The following is a 17,924-nucleotide window of genomic DNA, read 5'->3' as shown; positions in this document are numbered from 1 at the left end:
TCACATACTGTCACGACACACGTCACATACTGTCACGTCATACGTCACATACGTATACGTCCTCTCCCAGCAGAGAGCGAGGTAGCGGCATGGCTAACGTTAGCTGTGATGCTAGCGCAGCCGCTAAGGTGCACGCCTGCTCAAGCGTCCTCTGCGCACGGCAAATCTATGCCACGCACAAAATCAAATAAAAAAATAAGCGCATAACAATTTTCGACACACGGACACGACAGAGACAACAGTTTTCATCATCATTGTTCAAATATTGTGACGTCTGTCGAGACGCTTATCTCCATTCGGTGCCACACGTCCACACCATCAAAATGCCGAGGCAAAAATTTCCACATCAACACCGTATGAAAAAATGAGTGATTTTTTTAGTTGTGATTTCCTTCTCTGCATGAAAGTTTAAAAGTAGCATATATTAATGCAGTATGAAGAAGAATGTTTTAATGTAGACATGCAAGCCTTGAAAGAACATTTTGAAAATCAAGACTACATTTCCTGCAAATGGGTGCATTTCTACCCTTTATTTTAACTTTAGATTTATTCTCATATCAAACTCTTTTGGCTGTCTTTTTGACACTTACATCAGGCGCCCCCCTCCACACCCTGGATTATAAATAATGTAAATAATTCAATGTGATTATCTTGTGTGATGACTGTATTATGATGATAGTATATATCTGATAGTATATATCTGTATCATGAATCAAGTGGACCCCGACTTAAACAAGTTGAAAAACTTATTGGGGTGTTACCATTTAGTGGTCAATTGTACGGAATATGTACTTCACTGTGCAACCTACTAATAAAAGTCTCAATCAATCAATCAAAACACATAGAATCATCATACTGCTGTGATTATATGCATCAAGTGTTCATTCAAGGCTAAGGCAAAATATTTAGATATTTATTGTGTATCGCAATATGGCCTTAAAATATCGCAATATTAAAAAAAGGCCATATCGCCCAGCCCTAGTTCAATGATGCCATTTCTGTTTGTCATGTATAATTTTGTCTATTTTGTGTTTATCCTTGAATAAACAGGTCAGTTTCTTGTTACCAACCATTGTGTATTATTCAAACTCCCCTAATTCAGCTGGCTAGTTGTTATCAAGAGTACTAAAACCCTTTTCAACATGATTCTGACAACTAAGTAGGCTAAATAACTTTAAACTTTAATCATACTTGCCAACCCTCCCGGATTTTCCGGGAGACTCCCAAAATTCAGCACCTCTCCCGAAAACCTCCCGGAAGAAATTTTCTCCCGAAAATCTCCCGGAATTCAGCCGGAGCTGGAGGCCACGCCCCCTCCAGCTCCATGCGGACCTGAGTCCAGTGTGCGCACACAAGGAGACGAAGCAGAAGAACGAGACCATAGTCTAAGAGCGCAGGGGAGACACTTCTCCAGGGCCGATGTATGCTCAGGGCAACACCTTTCACCTTACCCGGCAGTGGGTCTCCACAGCGGACGACTTTAGGGTGAATGATGAGTCCAGCGATTAGTTGCAAATCTTGCTTTATTGATTGCTTGCACACAGCCAATCCAACACAAAACCAACTAGTCCCTCCCCGCACTCACGCTACTCTCACTCTCTTCTCTCGCCCACACACTCACTGACGTCACTCACCTCACATGCTGTCACCTATTAAAGGGCCACACACACACATACTCTACTCTCATAACACACAGTACAGTTAGTAGAACAACTGTGTTTTCATTACTGTGCATTTGATAGGTGCCATTGCCCCGGAATTGTATTGCATTGTACTTTCAAGTACAACAATGAGTATATGAGTGTTATGTGTGTGTATATGTGTAAATAAATGAACACTGAAATTCAAGTATTTCTTTTATTTATATATATAATAAAATAAATAAATATATATATATAGCTAGAATTCACTGAAAGTCAAGTATTTCATACATACATATATATATATATATATATATATATATATATATATATATATATATATATATATATACATACATACATATATATATATATATATATATATATATATATATATATATATATATATATACATATATGAATGAAATACTCCAGTTGGTGAATTCTAGCTGTAAATATACTCATCCCCTCTTAACCACGCCCCCAACCACGACCCGCCCCACCCCCGACCACGCCCCCACCTCCCGAAATCGGAGGTCTCAAGGTTGGCAAGTATGACTTTAATACATGCTCGGATAGGCCAGTATCGGTATCGGTCAGTATCGGTATCGGATCGGAAATGCAAAAACAATATCGGTATCGGAAGTGCAAAAACCTGGATCGGGACATCCCTAATTGGGGTGTTACCATTTAGTGGTCAATTGTACGGAATATGTACTGTACTGTGAAATCTACAAATAAAAGTTTCAATCAATCAATCAAAAACTCACCACACACCAAGCACTGCGGAGTCGGTGCTGTCGCATCCCCGGTGAAAGTAAATCCAAATGAAAGATCGCTTTCGCTGTATTGCCTCAAGCTCACCGTCTTGTCTTTTTTATTTTGTCGACCACTCATACTAAGGCCTTCATCTGGGTCAGAATTTTGTCCAGGACCCTGTTCGGCATTTGCATTTTCCCTTCTCAAAAACTTCTCCATCACTGTCACTTGCTCGCCTCCTCTTGCTGCGATCCCACACTGTCACTGTCACGTGTCGGCCAGCGCTAACTCGATTGTCTTTACAGGTATTTATCGCCCTCTGCTGACACCTACTGAAATAGAAGAGTATTACATTATCTGCCGCACTTTATTATAGCAGAGACACCCGACAATGGTTAATTAGGAGATATTACTGTAATGATAGTGTTTGACCACATGGTGGTAGTAAGAGTCTACAAATGACTAGGAACCAATATATAGGATGTGTCAGGTAGGACTCTTTAGAGAGGTACACACCTTGTACGCACGAGTGTTGAAGTAGCGTTTGTAATATGTGATCGTGATTAAAAGACAGTTCTGCAAGTCATCCAACGATGTGTTATTTAAAACAATAACATAACATGGTACCAGGAGTGAACGAAAATTGAAGTGGTGTATTGTGAAAAGCGACATGGATTTGAAGCCACCTGAAAAGCTGAAGCTAAGTGGAAATGTCGACAGCAATTGGCGCACCTTCAAGCAGCAGTTCCAGCTGTACATGGCGGCTATGGCACTGCAGGATAAGCCCATAGGTGGATTAATGAACGGGCCTACCGGGCCCAGGCCCAGGGGGCCAGAGGCCCCAAGGGGCCAGGCCAACTTGGCCCCGCGGCCGCGACGCATGCAAAACTACTTTTGCAAAAATAATAATCTTAGGCCCCAAGGGGCCAGGCCAACTTGGCCCCGCGGCCATGATCCATAGAGGGTCAGAGGCCCCAAGGGGCCAGGTCAACTTGGCCCCGCGGCCGCGACCCACAGAGGGCCAGAGGCCCCAAGGGGCCAGGCCAACATGGCCCCGCGGCCATGATCCATAGACGGTCAGAGGCCCCAAGGGGCCAGGTCAACTTGGCCCCGCGGCCACGACCCACAGAGGGTCATAGGCCCCAAAGGGCCAGGCCAACTTGGCCCCGCAGCTGCGACCCACAGAAGGCCAGAGGCCCCAAGGGGCCAGGTCAACTTGGCCCCGCGGCCACGATCCATAGAGGGTAAGAGGCCCCAACGGGCCAGGTCAACTTGGCCCCGCGGCCGCGACCCACAGAGGGCCTGAGGCCCCAAGGGGTCAGGCCAACTTGGCCCCGCGGCCACGATCCATAGAGGGCCAGAGGCCCCGAGGGGTCATGCCAACTTGGCCCCGATCCATAGAGGGTCAGAGGCCCCAAGGGGCCAGGCCAACTTGGCCCCGCGGCCACGATCCACAGAGGGCCAGAGGCTCTCAATCATTATTATCAAAGCTAATTCTCAAATTGGATCACACAACCTCACTCACATATTCTTTATCAATTATTAAAGGTTGTTTCTGAATTTTGATCACAGAACTTAATGCAAATATTCTTGATTGATTGGCAAAGCTCATTTTAAAATTTTGATTACACAACCTTACTCTGACAAATTATCATTATCAAAAAGCTCTATCTCGAATTTGGATCACAGAATCTCACTCAAGTATTCTTAGCTGTGCCCCTCCCCCATCGAGTCTTTCATAAACCGGTCTGTTCTTTTAGAATCTCCTCATTTGGTACTTTGAACTCGTGAGTGACTGCTCAAAATTTGGTTTCCTTTCCCTCAGTTCAGACTCAGAGATAATTTGAAATCATTCCACAAGAAGTTTAACGCGCACACACACACGACACACACCCACTTGAGTTGAGCATTACTTGGAAATTCTTATATTTTCCATTTTGCTGTTATTATCAGCATCTTCCCATTTTGTCCTTTTCTTTCAAAAAAGTTTACAGTCTGACATTTGTCACTGCTGTCAGTTAATAACTTTTTGGTCTTTGACCCATTTTGTCATTTTCTCGATTCGATCGTCACTGACCACTCTCTCCTGTCTGGCAGACATCGTTGCTGCCATCATAGCCAGCAAGCTGCCTGCAGATAGCAACATTTTGGTGTCCTTTGTGAAAATATTTAGAAAGTAGACAAAAGTACACAAAGTTGTACAACTATTATCTTTATGATCTTTTTTTTTGTTTGTTTGTTTCTCTGTTACTGTGTGTGGCCAATTAAGCGACTTTTGGCCATACCTGGCTGGTGACATTTAGCGACTTTCTGGTTGTTGTTAAAATTAATAATAGCAACAGTTCTCTTCATCTTAATGCAATTTATTGTGTCTGTCTCTCCACATTTTGCCATTAGGTACTTTGAGCTCTTGTTGGTCAGTCACTCTAAGGTACATTGTTGCTGCCATCATAGCTAGCAAGCTGCCTGCAGATAGCGACATTTTGATGTCCTTTGAGAAATATTAAGAAAGAAGACAAAAGTACAAGACATTGTACGATTACTATCTTTTTTTAAATTATTTGTTTCACTGTCAGTGTGATTGAGCGACTTTACCGCTAGATTTCGCGTCTTTTGGCCATACCTGGCTAGCGACTGAAAACATCATTTAGCGACTTTTTGGTTGTGAAGATAAGTGGTAAAAGCAGATCTGCCTGTTGGTCTTCCCACATTTTGCCATTTGGTACTTTGCACTCTTGTTGGTCACTCCAAGGCATTTGTCCCTGCCTTCAGCTAGTCACTTGGCTCTTTTGGAATTTATTTCACTGTAATTGGCTCTCTCTTTCTCCTCAGTACAAATCAGTCTGTTCCCTTGCCATTCATCACTGACCACTCCGCTCTCCTGTCTGTCAGACATTGTTGCTGCATGCAGATAGCTTGGGGTCCTTAGTGAAAATATCAGAAGAGAAAAGTACACAATTATCTTAATCATCTTTTTTTATTCACTGTCAGTCCTTCAGTGAGTCCCAGTGTGTTGGCGATTAAGTAACGTTGGCATTCGATTTAGAGACTTTTGGCCATACATGACTGGCGACTCAAAACGTCATCTAGTGACTTTTGCTGTCTGAGTTTAGCATTGATTGGAAATCTGTTATCAGTTCTTATAGAAATCAGCTGATTTCTGCTTTTGACTGTTAATGCTAGATTGCTAGTTTTGAAAATTGCATCACACACACACACACACACACACACACACACACACACACACACACACACACACACACACACACACACACACACACACACACACACACACAGTTGGTTAAGCTGTTGTGATAGGCAAAGAGCCAATGTGCACAGAAAGAAGGGAAAAATGGATCATAAACGTCTAAGTGGAGGAGCTAGAAAAAAAATTCAGCAAGAAAAGAAAAAAAAGGAATCAGTTTTACTTGAGAGTGTTCCAAATATCTCCAGCTTCTTCAGTACAAAGACATCTGCTGAAAGCAATTCTATAAATGCTACTGCAAATTCAGCTAAGGTTAGCAATGCACCTGAGCTAGCATGTAGCTCCCATGATCCTGAGACCACTACAAGTGTACGCACTGAACCAAATGCTTCGGATGCTAATGATTCAACCAACTCAGCAGTAGCCAGTTGCTCGGATGAATGTGAGGTCACTGCACCTCTGGACAGCATAGAAAATGAGTTGAATCTTTCTTCAACACCATCTACAGTGACAACTCTACCTAGTGATCCCGCTAAATGGGCTGATACCCTCACTGAGTCAATGAAGGAAGTTCTTATTCAAAGAGGTGCAAAATCATTTCACAACCGTCACAGCCATTATCCAGCTTCTGTGAGGAACAGTGGGCTAGGAGGCAAAACCCGATGCCTAAACAATGAACATTTTACTTCACACCTGCCCAATGGACAACGAGTACAAAGAGAGTGGATGATGTACTCTCCCTCTACTGGTAATGTTTACTGCTTTGCATGCAAACTGTTTTCCCCAAAAACGCATTCTTTTGTGACAGGCTATTGTGATTGGAAACACTCAGAAAGATTTGGTGAACATGAGCAAAGTGCTGAGCACATAACCTGCATGCAAGCAGTCTTGAACCACGCCACAGGTGCCACAGTTGATGCACACCTGTTCAAACAGTTTCAGGCAGAGAGCAGCTATTGGAGGCAGGTGTTACAAAGAGTTGTTGCAGTCATTAAATTCCTTGCAGAAAGGGGCCTTGCATTTAGGGGTAAAAATTAATCGTTAGGGTCTCCTCTCAATGGGAACTACCTTGGTATTATGGAGGTCCTGGCTGAATTTGATCCCTTTCTAAAGGATCACATCAGAAAGTTTGGGCAGATGGGTCGAGGTAATACCTCATATCTGTCCTCCACCATTTGTGAGGAATTCATTGAATTGATGGGTGCAAAAACCAAACAGGCTATAGCAGATGAACTGCAAGCAAGCAAATACTACTCTATCATTGTGGATTCAACCCCAGATTTATCTCATGTGGACCAATTGACATTCATATTCCGTTTTGTTAGCAAAGAGGGCAGTGTTGTTGAACACTTTGTGGGTTTTGAGCCCATTACTAGCCATACAGGTGAAAGTTTGGCTAACTGTGTCATGTCTGTGTTGGAAAATATAGGGTTAGAGCTGTCAAATTGCAGGGGGCAGGCTTATGATAATGCCAGCAACATGTCAGGGAGATATAATGGGTTGCAGGCTCACTTAAAGAAAAGCAACCCATTAATACACTATATTCCATGTGCAGCTCACTCTTTGAATTTGGTGGGAGTCAACAGCATTGACAGATGTGGAAATGAAGTCTCTAAGTATTTTGACTTGATTCAGTCTATTTACAACTTCACAACTGCATCCACACACCGATGGGACAGGGTATTTGGCAATTCCAAAATAGATCTCACACTTAAAGCTTTATCCAACACGCGTTGGAGTTGCCGTGCAGAATCTACCAAAGCACTGTGGCAGAACTACAGTAAAATAAGAGCAGCACTACAGGGTATTTCCACTGATGACACAGAGAAACGAGACACACAAACTGAAGCTGACAGTCTAGTGCGGAAGCTGGATTCACTTGAGATGGCCTTCATGGCAGGCTTTTGGGACACTGTTCTGTCCAGATTTCAGGCCACAAGTCTGCAACTTCAAAAAGCAGACATGGACCTTGGTACAGCAGTTAGATTGCTGGAATCTCTGCGCACCTTTGTTCTCTCCCAAAGAGATCTATTTGATCATTTTGAGCAGAAAGCCTTAAACATGTTGGGTGGCACCCCATCTTACAGGGCTGAACGGACGAAGAAACGTAAAAAGTTTGCTGATGAATTAGCATCCCCAGATGTTGTGCTTGAGGGAAGGCAACTGTTTCAAATAGAGACATTTATTGCCTCTATTGATCAACTGAGTTCAAGCCTTAATCACCGTCTGGAGGCCTACAAACATCTGAACAATTTGTTCAGTGTCCTTTTCTCTTTGGATACAGAGTCCAATGCTTCAGTCCTTCACAAGGCCAAGATTCTCACTGAATCATACTCATCTGACCTCAATGAAAGTCTTGGACAGGAGCTTATACAGTTCAAATCTTTTATACAGCTCAACAACACTGATGAGGAGAGGACCCCTTCAGGACTGCTCAAAACAATAATACATTTTGGACTACAGCCTACGTTTCCTAATACATACATTGCGCTACAGATTTTTCTCACTCTACCGGTCAGTAACTGTGAGGGAGAACGCTCATTCTCTCTTTTGTCAAGAGTCAAAAATGAGCTGCGCACAAGAATGACTCAGAAAAGATTAAATGCGTTATCTCTAATGGCAATTGAGAGTGAGCTGACAAGAGAGTTGGACTTCAATGATGTGGTGGATGATTTTGCGAAATTGAAAGCACGAAAGAAACCCCTTGCTTAAAGGTGCACTGTGTAAGATTTTTAGGTTGTTATTTCCAGAATTCACCCATTCACTAATGTTAGGCTACCTGTTTTCATGAATACTTACCACCACCATAAAATTCTAAGTATCCATTATGACTGGGAGAATTGCACTTTCGCCATTTCTGGGAACTGTCTGTCACCTGGATTCTGAAGATAGGATTGACTTTAGGCAGAAGCTTGGTGCTTTCTCTGGCAAACTGAACCTCAAGCTTCATTCTCTGCAGCTTTGCATTCTTGTTCAGACTTTCATCGACAAGGAACTTTTCAACTTCCCCACTATCGTGAAGGGGCCACCAAAATATTTCAGTGTGTCCAGCATGTCTAGTCTCTTCTTCTCCTGTCTTTGAGCCATCTCTTGTTTCTCGTCAGCCCAACTCTCGAATTTTGCCTTCATGAGTTTACTCCAGTTGAGTTCAACCTCTCTTTTTGCTTGTGCTGCTGCCTTGAAACCTCTGAAGCTCCTGGCTCTTCTGTAAAATTATTGACCTATTGACTGCGTTCAGTGTGCCCAACTTCTTCAGTCTGTAGTCCACCTTGCCACATTGTCTCTCCATCCCAATGTTGTGCACAGGGGTGCCATCAATGTTACTAGCCTGTTCACTGACAGGGTCCATTGGGAAGGTCTCCTCATCCATCCCATAGTCCATCCTCTGCCTGGCCAGGACAGTCTTCAGATGGGGCAGCATGAGATCTGTCAGCTGCTTCACTTCATCCAAGTATTCGGTAGCCACGTCTGACACGGAGTTCAGGACATGTCCAGTGCCTGTCCAGCCACTATAGCATTCTTGCTGTCTACATCCAGATCCACCATGAAACTCTGTAGCACTTGCTCCATCTTCATATCGGCCTCCGCCAACCGCATCACTTTATTCATGGCACTGCTGAAGCCCAGTGTAGTGTGGGTGCCACAAAAGATCTGCCCTGCTGGTTTTTCCAAGTTGTTCATCTCTGCCAACAGCTTTGAAAAGCCTTTGTTGTGCTCTGTGCTGTCAGTCATATGTGCATCTACAAGTTTATAAACATCCTCCACATTGACTCCTCTGACCGACGCCAGTATTTCGAACCCCATATCCACTTGCATTTCTATGTCCTCAGTGGTCTCTCGGTGAATGGGTAAGACAGGCAGAGGAAATGGGCTATCTTGACCTGCATGCAGCCCTTGTACCATGAACTGGCCTACACCTTTCTTTGTGGTGCTCTCCGATGCATGTGTTATCATTTTACCTTTCTCCTTCTCCTCCTCAAGCTTTCCCACAAAATAGATACAGACTTTGAGCCTCAATTTGCTGCACAGCTGCCGTTATGCCAAAGTGTTTTCCTAAGATATTATTTTATTTTTAATGATAGAAGGGAGGAAAAGGGGGCAAAAATCATGTCCAATTTAGTTTTTTGGGTGGGGTGGGGGGTTTATTTCATGATAGGTACCAACTTCCAATACATAATATCTCTCAAATGACCCAATGCACCATCACTGAAGTGGGCGTAATCATTTTCCAAAATTTTTATTTTTAGGCCATTTATCCCCTCCCCCTACCTGTGTCTGTGTGAAACCTGTGCTTGTCTGTGTGGTATACCTAATAGTGTGTGTGCAGTATGTGCACTCTTCTGTACAGTACAGTGTGCATGTCTGTTTACAGTATACAGTATTTCTTGCATAGTGCGTGCGTGTGTGTGCGCGTGCACGCGCGGGGTTGAGGGGCCAAGACCATGTCAGGCCCAGGGGCCCAAAATTTCTTAATCCGCCCCTGGATAAGCCGGATGCAAGGAAGGTAGCGTTACTGCTTACAATAGCAGGCCCACATGCCATTGAAGTTTACAACACTTTTGTGTTTGACAATCCAGATGAAAAAAAACAAGTTGGATGTTGTCATTGACAAGTTTGATGCTCATTGCTCTCCCAAGAAGAATGAGACATATGAAAGATATGTGTTCCGTTCAAGAGTGCAAGCTCATGGAGAAAGTTTTGACAGTTTTGTGACTGATTTGAGGCTGAAAGCACAAACTTGTAACTTTGCTACACTGAAGGACTCTATGATAAGGGACCAGATTGTATGTGGCATAGAAGACAAAAAAGTCAGAGAAAGACTGTTGAGAGAGACAGAATTGTCGTTGGAGAATGCCATTAAAATTTGTCATGCAGCAGAATTGTCACAGATGCACGTCAAGACGTTTGGTGAAATGGCGTCCACCGCAGCCATCAGCGTGGGAGGCGATAACGTGTATGTCGTGTCAAGGGGATGGAAGTCGCAGCCTGCACAGCAGAAGAGTGACGTCATGTTCCAATGCAAGCGCTGTGGATCGCAGCACAAGCCAAAGCAGTGTCCAGCATTTGGTAAGCAGTGTTCCAAATGCTATGGAAAAAATCACATTGCCAAACAATGTTTTGCTAAAGGAAAACCATGCGCTAAAAAGGAAAAATCTGTCAATGTAGTGGAGGACACTGATCTGGGTGAAACATTCTTTGTTGGCCTAGTGAACAGTGAAAATAAAACTGAAGAAGTAGTCAATGCTGTTGAAAAAGACAAGTGGATTGCACCGCTACAAATAAATGGAACTCGAGTTAACATGAAACTAGATACTGGTGCAAAGGCAAACTTGATCAACATGTCAGACATCAAGGAATTGAGAGAAAAACCGAAAATCCACAGAACAACAGTTGCACTGAAAGACTACAATGGTCGTAGCATTGACAGTCTGGGCACATGCAAATTGAGAGTCACTGTAAAAGGAAAAGTGCACTACCTGCTATTTTCAGTTGTCACTGAAGAACGTGAGTCAATATTGGGTGACAAAGCATGTGAAGTTTTAGGACTGGTGAAAAGAGTGTATCTTGTGAACACAGATGTGAGCGCTCAAAAAATTGAAACTGATTCAATAGTGCAGTGCACTGGTGTGTTCACTGGTTTTGGTGCTTTACCTTTTACATACAAAATACAGCTTAAAGAGCAGGCACGTCCAGTTGTACATGCAGCGCGAAGAGTTCCAGCAGCACTTAAAGAGCGTCTCAAAAAGGAACTGGACCGGATGACAACACTGGGTGTAATAAAGAAAATTGAGGAACCAACAGATTGGGTAAACTCCATGGTCTGTGTGAAAAAGAAAAATGGCGATCTAAGAATATGCATGGATCCAAAAGACTTGAATGAAAACATAAAACGTGAGCACTACCAAATACCAAAACGTGAAGAAATAGCCAGTGAGATGGCTGGTGCAAAATATTTCTCAAAATTGGATGCATCAAATGGCTTTTGGCAAATCAAACTAGACGAAAACAGTAGCAAATACTGCACTTTCAACACGCCTTTTGGTCGCTACTGCTTCCAACGCCTACCATTTGGGATCAAATCTGCATCAGAAATATTCCATAGAGCAATGGAACATATCATTGAAGGCTTGGAAGGCGTGCGAGCGTACATTGACGACATTGCTGTGTGGGGAAGAACAGCAAAAGAACACAACGAAAGGCTGACCAAAGTGTTGGAAAGAGTACAACAATATGGACTCAAATTAAACAAAAAGAAGTGTCAGTTTGGAGTGTCTGAGATCATTTTTCTGGGAGACAAGCTCAGTGCACATGGCGTTCAACCTGATGATGAAAAAATACACGCCATACAAAGAATGCCGAGTCCCACAGACAAGACAGGTGTACAGCGTATATTGGGCGTGGTCAACTATATTGGCAAATTCATCCCAAACCTTGCTGTGAAAACATCCTGCATTCGTGAACTCCTTCACAATGACACAGAGTTCAAGTGGACGTCCAGGCACGAGAATGAGTGGCAGAGACTGAAGGAAACACTCACTACTGCACCTGTGCTGACGTTCTTCGACCCTACAAAGAAAACAAAGGTGTCAACAGATGCTTCAAAAGATGGACTGGGTGGAGTTTTACTACAGGCTGATGATGAACACTGGAAACCAGTAGCCTATGCATCACGATCCATGACACAGGCTGAATGTAGGTATGCTCAAATAGAAAAGGAATGTCTAGGGTTAGCATATGGCCTGCAGAGCTTCCACAACTATGTTTATGGTCTCCCTACCTTCACTGTAGAAACAGACCATCGCCCACTAGTTTCCATCATCAAGAAAAACTTGAATGACATGACACCACGAATACAACGTTTCATGATGAAGATGCAGCCATATGATTTTCAGCTCATCTATACACCTGGAAAGCACTTGATACTGGCTGATGCACTCTCAAGAGCACCCATGAAAATCAGCGTCAGTGCTACTGAAGAGGATGTACAAAACCATGTGAATATGGTGTCAGCTACACTTCCAGTGTCAGACATAAAATCACAACTATTCGCTGAGGAAACGGCAAAAGATGAAGAGTTGCAGCGTGTTATTACCAACATGCAGAATGGATGGCCTCCACGTTCCAGCCCACGGTTCTTCCATGTTAGAGGTGAACTAAGTGTTGTGGATGGACTTTTACTGAAGCGAAACCGAATAGTCATTCCACAAACATTGAGGCAGGATATACTACAAAGAATCCATGAAGGTCATCTAGGGATTGAAAAGTGCAAGAGACGAGCACGCGACACTGTATACTGGCCTGGAATCAACAAAGACATTGACAACATGATTGGTAGATGTGCAACATGTCAAAAATACAGAAACAAACAAACCAAAGAACCCATGATATTGCCTGAAGTTCTTACTGCACCATGGCAGAAAGTGGGAATGGACTTGTTTTATTTGAAGGGCAAAGAGTATGTTGTTGTAATTGATTACTATTCTAATTTCCCTGAAATGGCTTTGCTATCAAGCACATCATCAAACTGTGTGATCACGCATGTCAAATCTATATTTGCTAGACATGGTATACCGCATACTGTGGTGAGTGACAATGGACCATGTTTCAACAGTAAAGAGTGGCAGCAATTTGCAAAACACTATGATTTCAGACACGTGACGTCAAGCCCTCTGTACGCACAGTCAAATGGAAAGGCTGAGAAAGGAGTACATATTCTCAAACAACTTTTGAAGAAAGCAGTGGATAGTAACTCTGATCCATACCTAGCACTACTTAGCTACAGAGCGACACCTCTTGAGTGTGGCTTGTCACCCTCTGAACTACTGATGAACAGAAAGCTTCGTACTACACTACCAAGTATGTCTACACCAACGCAGAGTCAAAAAGTACAATGGAAGCTAAAGCAACAAAAGCTAAAGCAGAAGTCATTTTATGACAAAGCAGCCAAATCGCTCCCACTACTATCACCAAGTGACACAGTGAGAATTGAAGGTCCTGATGGTTGGAAAACCAAAGCTACTGTTCTTCAAGAAACATCACCACGATCATATACTGTGAGGAGTGAAGAAGGACAGATACTACGTCGCAATCGTCGCAGTTTGCTGAGGGTTCCAGAGACTGTTCCACACCAAGAAACAGCCGAGTCCGAGGTTTCATCTACACCGACTGTTTCAAACCAAGCAACAGCTGAGTCCGAGGTTTCATCTACACCTACTGACTGTGAAACAATGCCAATGCAGCACATGAATGAAGATGTGACTGACGATCCTGAACCTGTGTTGAGAAGATCCACAAGGCATATCAAGAAACCTGTGGATGATGACTACGTGTATTATTGAACTTGTATAATATCAAACTGATTGACAAGCTAAAGAGTTGTTTTTTAAAATATTTTAAATGTTTTCTAATACTGTGGTGCATGGATAGTTTTTGAAAAGATTGCATATTCATGTGGTCAAGATAGAAAAACAAGTAATTTGTTTAATACAAACATTGTATTAGCAATGGGTGCTTAGTTTAGAAAGGGGGATGTAATGATAGTGTTTGACCACATGGTGGTAGTAAGAGTCTACAAATGACTAGGAACCAATAAATAGTATGTGTCAGGTAGGACTCTTTAGAGAGGTACACACCTTGTACGCACGAGTGTTGAAGTAGCGTTTGTAATATGTGATCGTGATTAAAAGACAGTTCTGCAAGTCATCCAACGATGTGTTATTTAAACCAATAACATAACAATTACATCATTTCCCACGGCACACTGGTTGAAAATCACTGATCTATACATACAACTGATATGTTTTTGCTTTTTTCCTCAATATTTCAATGGTTATACATTCTAAGATATCTATAGCAAATTACATGTTTTTTTTTACCACTTTGTAGTTCAGGTTCTTCATTGCGTACACAGCTACTCCTCCTCCATTTTTGTTGGTTCTGTTGATGTAGTTTTAGTTCATATCCTTCCAGATCAAAAATCGATTCCTTTTTTTTTATATCATCAAACCATGTTTCTGTGACAGCGATCACTTTGAAGGGTTCGTTGATGTGTTCCAAAAAGTTCTTAATGTTGTTGTAATTTTCAGAGGTGTGGACTCGAGTCACATGACTTGGACTCGAGTCAGACTCGAGTCATGAATTTGATGACTTTAGACTCGACTTGACAAAATGTAAAAAGACTTGCAACTCGACTTAGACTTTAACATCAATGACTTGTGACTTCACTTGGACTTGAGCCTTTTGAATTGACATGACTTGACATGATTTGCTACTTTCCCCAAAACCCAAAGATGAAAAAGTTATTCGGGAGCGCTCCGTATTTTTCATTGTGTACTTGTCTATCAGCGTTGCGTGTGTCAGCTGGTGTGGTCTCAGTACAACAGCCAATCAAATTAGATCTACTTTGTTTTCATCACACAGCATTCATCCAATCAAATTGCAGGACAACCAACGAAGAAGACATGTCCAAACCACACGCCAGTGAACAAAAAATGATACCCAAAATAATTTTGTTTGGATATAAAAATTACGAGGTCGTCAACACAAAACGGTTTGCAGTATGCAACACATGCGGTTCGAAAATTACTGATGGAGAGGCAACAACTTCCAACTTCGTCCGGCATTTGAAGTTGCACAAAGAACGGTAAGTTTTGAATGTAAGATAACGTTTATTGGCTAAGTAACGTGACTTTTATTTGCTGTGTAGTTAAATCAGTGAGGCTGTAAACTCACTGCTAACGTTATAACGTTATTGCAAACACGGGAATCTGTTGCAGTTCACTACCTTATTCATACTTTTTGTTCAGTGATTTTTTTTAAGCAGGGTTACGTTAGTCAATATATCACACGTAACGTTAGACGGCGGTCAGCAGCACCGCGTATTTTAGCCACCTAAAAAAAGACAAAAATAGTCAAAGGTCAGTTAAAATGTATACTATATTATGAATATGTGTACCGTTTTAGCTAGCTTTCTGACATACATGTTGGTTGTTTACCTCAGTGGTCCCCAACCACCGGGCCGTGGCCCGGTACTGGTCCGTGGATCGATTGGTATCGGGCCGCACAAGAAATCTTTTTTTTTTCTTTTCTTTTTTTTAATTAAATCAACATAAAAAACACAAGATACACTTACAAGTAGTGCACCAACCCAAAACAACTCTCTCCCCCCTTTTGTTCTGGGCATTGAACATGAAGACTCTTCCTTCACTGTTCCGAGTGGCCATGAGAGTCTTGGCAGTGCCTGCCTCCAGTGCTCCAGTGGAGCGAGTTTTCAGCCATGGTGGCATCATACATCATACTACGCCCCCATCGTGCACAAATGACTGACAGACTCTTGGCTAATTTGGTCTTTTGCAAATGCAATGCAGCATAGGGCCCTGACATATAAAAAGTACAACTTTTTGTTATGTTCACGTATATGTCATGTTTTTTCAATGTTAACACTTTTGTACAAATAAGTACATTTGCACTTTATTTTTCAATGTGTTTGTTCTGTAAAGGAATGAGTTAATGTTTAAAATGACTGGTTAATAGTGCTATTATAAAGTGCAATGTCAGCACAATTTTCTTTCCTGCAATTTAAAATGCACTTGTTTTAATAAATAAATACAGCGTTTGAAAAGCATACACAATCTGTGTTAATATATTAGTCTGTGGTTAAAAGGACTTGAAAGGACTCGAAACTCAAAATGCAGGACTTAGGACTTGACTTGAGACTTTCCAGTCTTGACTTTGGACTTGACTCGGGGCTTGCCTGTCTTGACTCGGGACTTGACTCGGACTTGAGGGCAAAGACTTGAGACTTACTTGTGACTTGCAAAACAATGACTTGGTCCCACCTCTGGTATGCAAATTAGTAATTTGCATACAAACCGTTTAAAACCGTAAGAGAAGACGTTCGCCAAGGTGGGCTGGGTGAACCCGGAAATGATGTCATAACAAGTTGACCAATCACAGCTCTTTTTTCTCTAACTTTATTTTTCAACAATATTATACACAACATTTAAACAATCAGAACATAAAACAGAACATGTCAAAATATATACAAAATATGTATAAAGAGTATATTTGTCCTCTATAATGTTGAACCAGTAATTAAGACATTGAAATAACTCGACTATAACAAAATAATAAACAAAAAGAGCATGAACACGAGCAAGGGATAACAAAATAAAATAAAATAAATAAAACAAAAACATCATATCGCAATTTTTCTTAATTTAGTTTTTGACGGAAATTGTGTTTATGTGTTTTAGGATGTGGGAATGTGCAAAAAAAGACCTCCAAACTTTGCTCAGTGCAGTGAAATCACACATGCTATTAGCTAATCACAATTCGGCGATTAAAGTCAGACAGCAATTATTTTGTCAGATTTATTTGGCGTGACCAACAAAGCAACTTCTGCTTTATAAAATAAATTAAAACAGAAATACACACTCATGTTTAAAAGCTGTGTAAGCCAATTGTAATTCACTACAGATTAACAGTCAATGTAAACTTTTCAACTATTCAAAATTATCATTGTCAAATTCTTAAAATGTTGTCTATACAGACAAATTATTTGATAAAATATTTGTATTGTCCTAAGCTAAGCTACTAGTTACTCTCCATTTAATGTAGCTAAGCTACAGGCGAAGCTATCCTCACAGAAGTGTAGCAAGCTGCATTACACGCTACATCAACACTACATACATACATACTAGAGATGCGCGGATAGGCAATTTATTTCATCCGCAACCGCGTCAGAAAGTCGTCAACCATCCGCCATCCACCCGATGTAACGTTTGATCAGAACTGCACCCGCCCGCCATCCGCCCGATCTAATATAGATGATGCAAGGCATTAGTGAGCCTGCCAACTACTCCGGTTTTCCCGTAATTCGTACGGTTTTCATCAACCTATTCCGGGTTTTTCATTAATTAAAAAAAAAAAAAGGGTGAAAACTACGCGAATTGCACCTTGTGCAGACAAGATTTTTCGATCGGACACGGAGGAATTAGGGATGTAAAAGACCACGTTGGGACAAAAAAACACAAGTCTAATGCCGTTGCTAGCGATACAAGTGGAAAACTTTCAACGTTTTTCGTCGCCCAAACAGATTCTTTGGATGTGATGAATGCCGAAGTTTTATTTACGGAGGCAATAATTGAGCATGGATTTCCAATCGCACTGGCTGATCACATGGGACAGTTAAATGTTTGTCATGCAACCTTTAAAAATCATTACGCGGTGATCGCGGTCCCAAAAATAAACTTTTCTTAAAGTTAAAGTTAAAGTTAAAGTACCAATGATTGTCACACACACACTAGGTGTGGCGAGAT

Source organism: Nerophis lumbriciformis, linkage group LG06, assembly GCF_033978685.3.
Source record: "Nerophis lumbriciformis linkage group LG06, RoL_Nlum_v2.1, whole genome shotgun sequence".
NCBI classification, from domain to species: domain Eukaryota; kingdom Metazoa; phylum Chordata; class Actinopteri; order Syngnathiformes; family Syngnathidae; genus Nerophis; species Nerophis lumbriciformis.
This window is presented reverse-complemented; position numbering follows the sequence as displayed.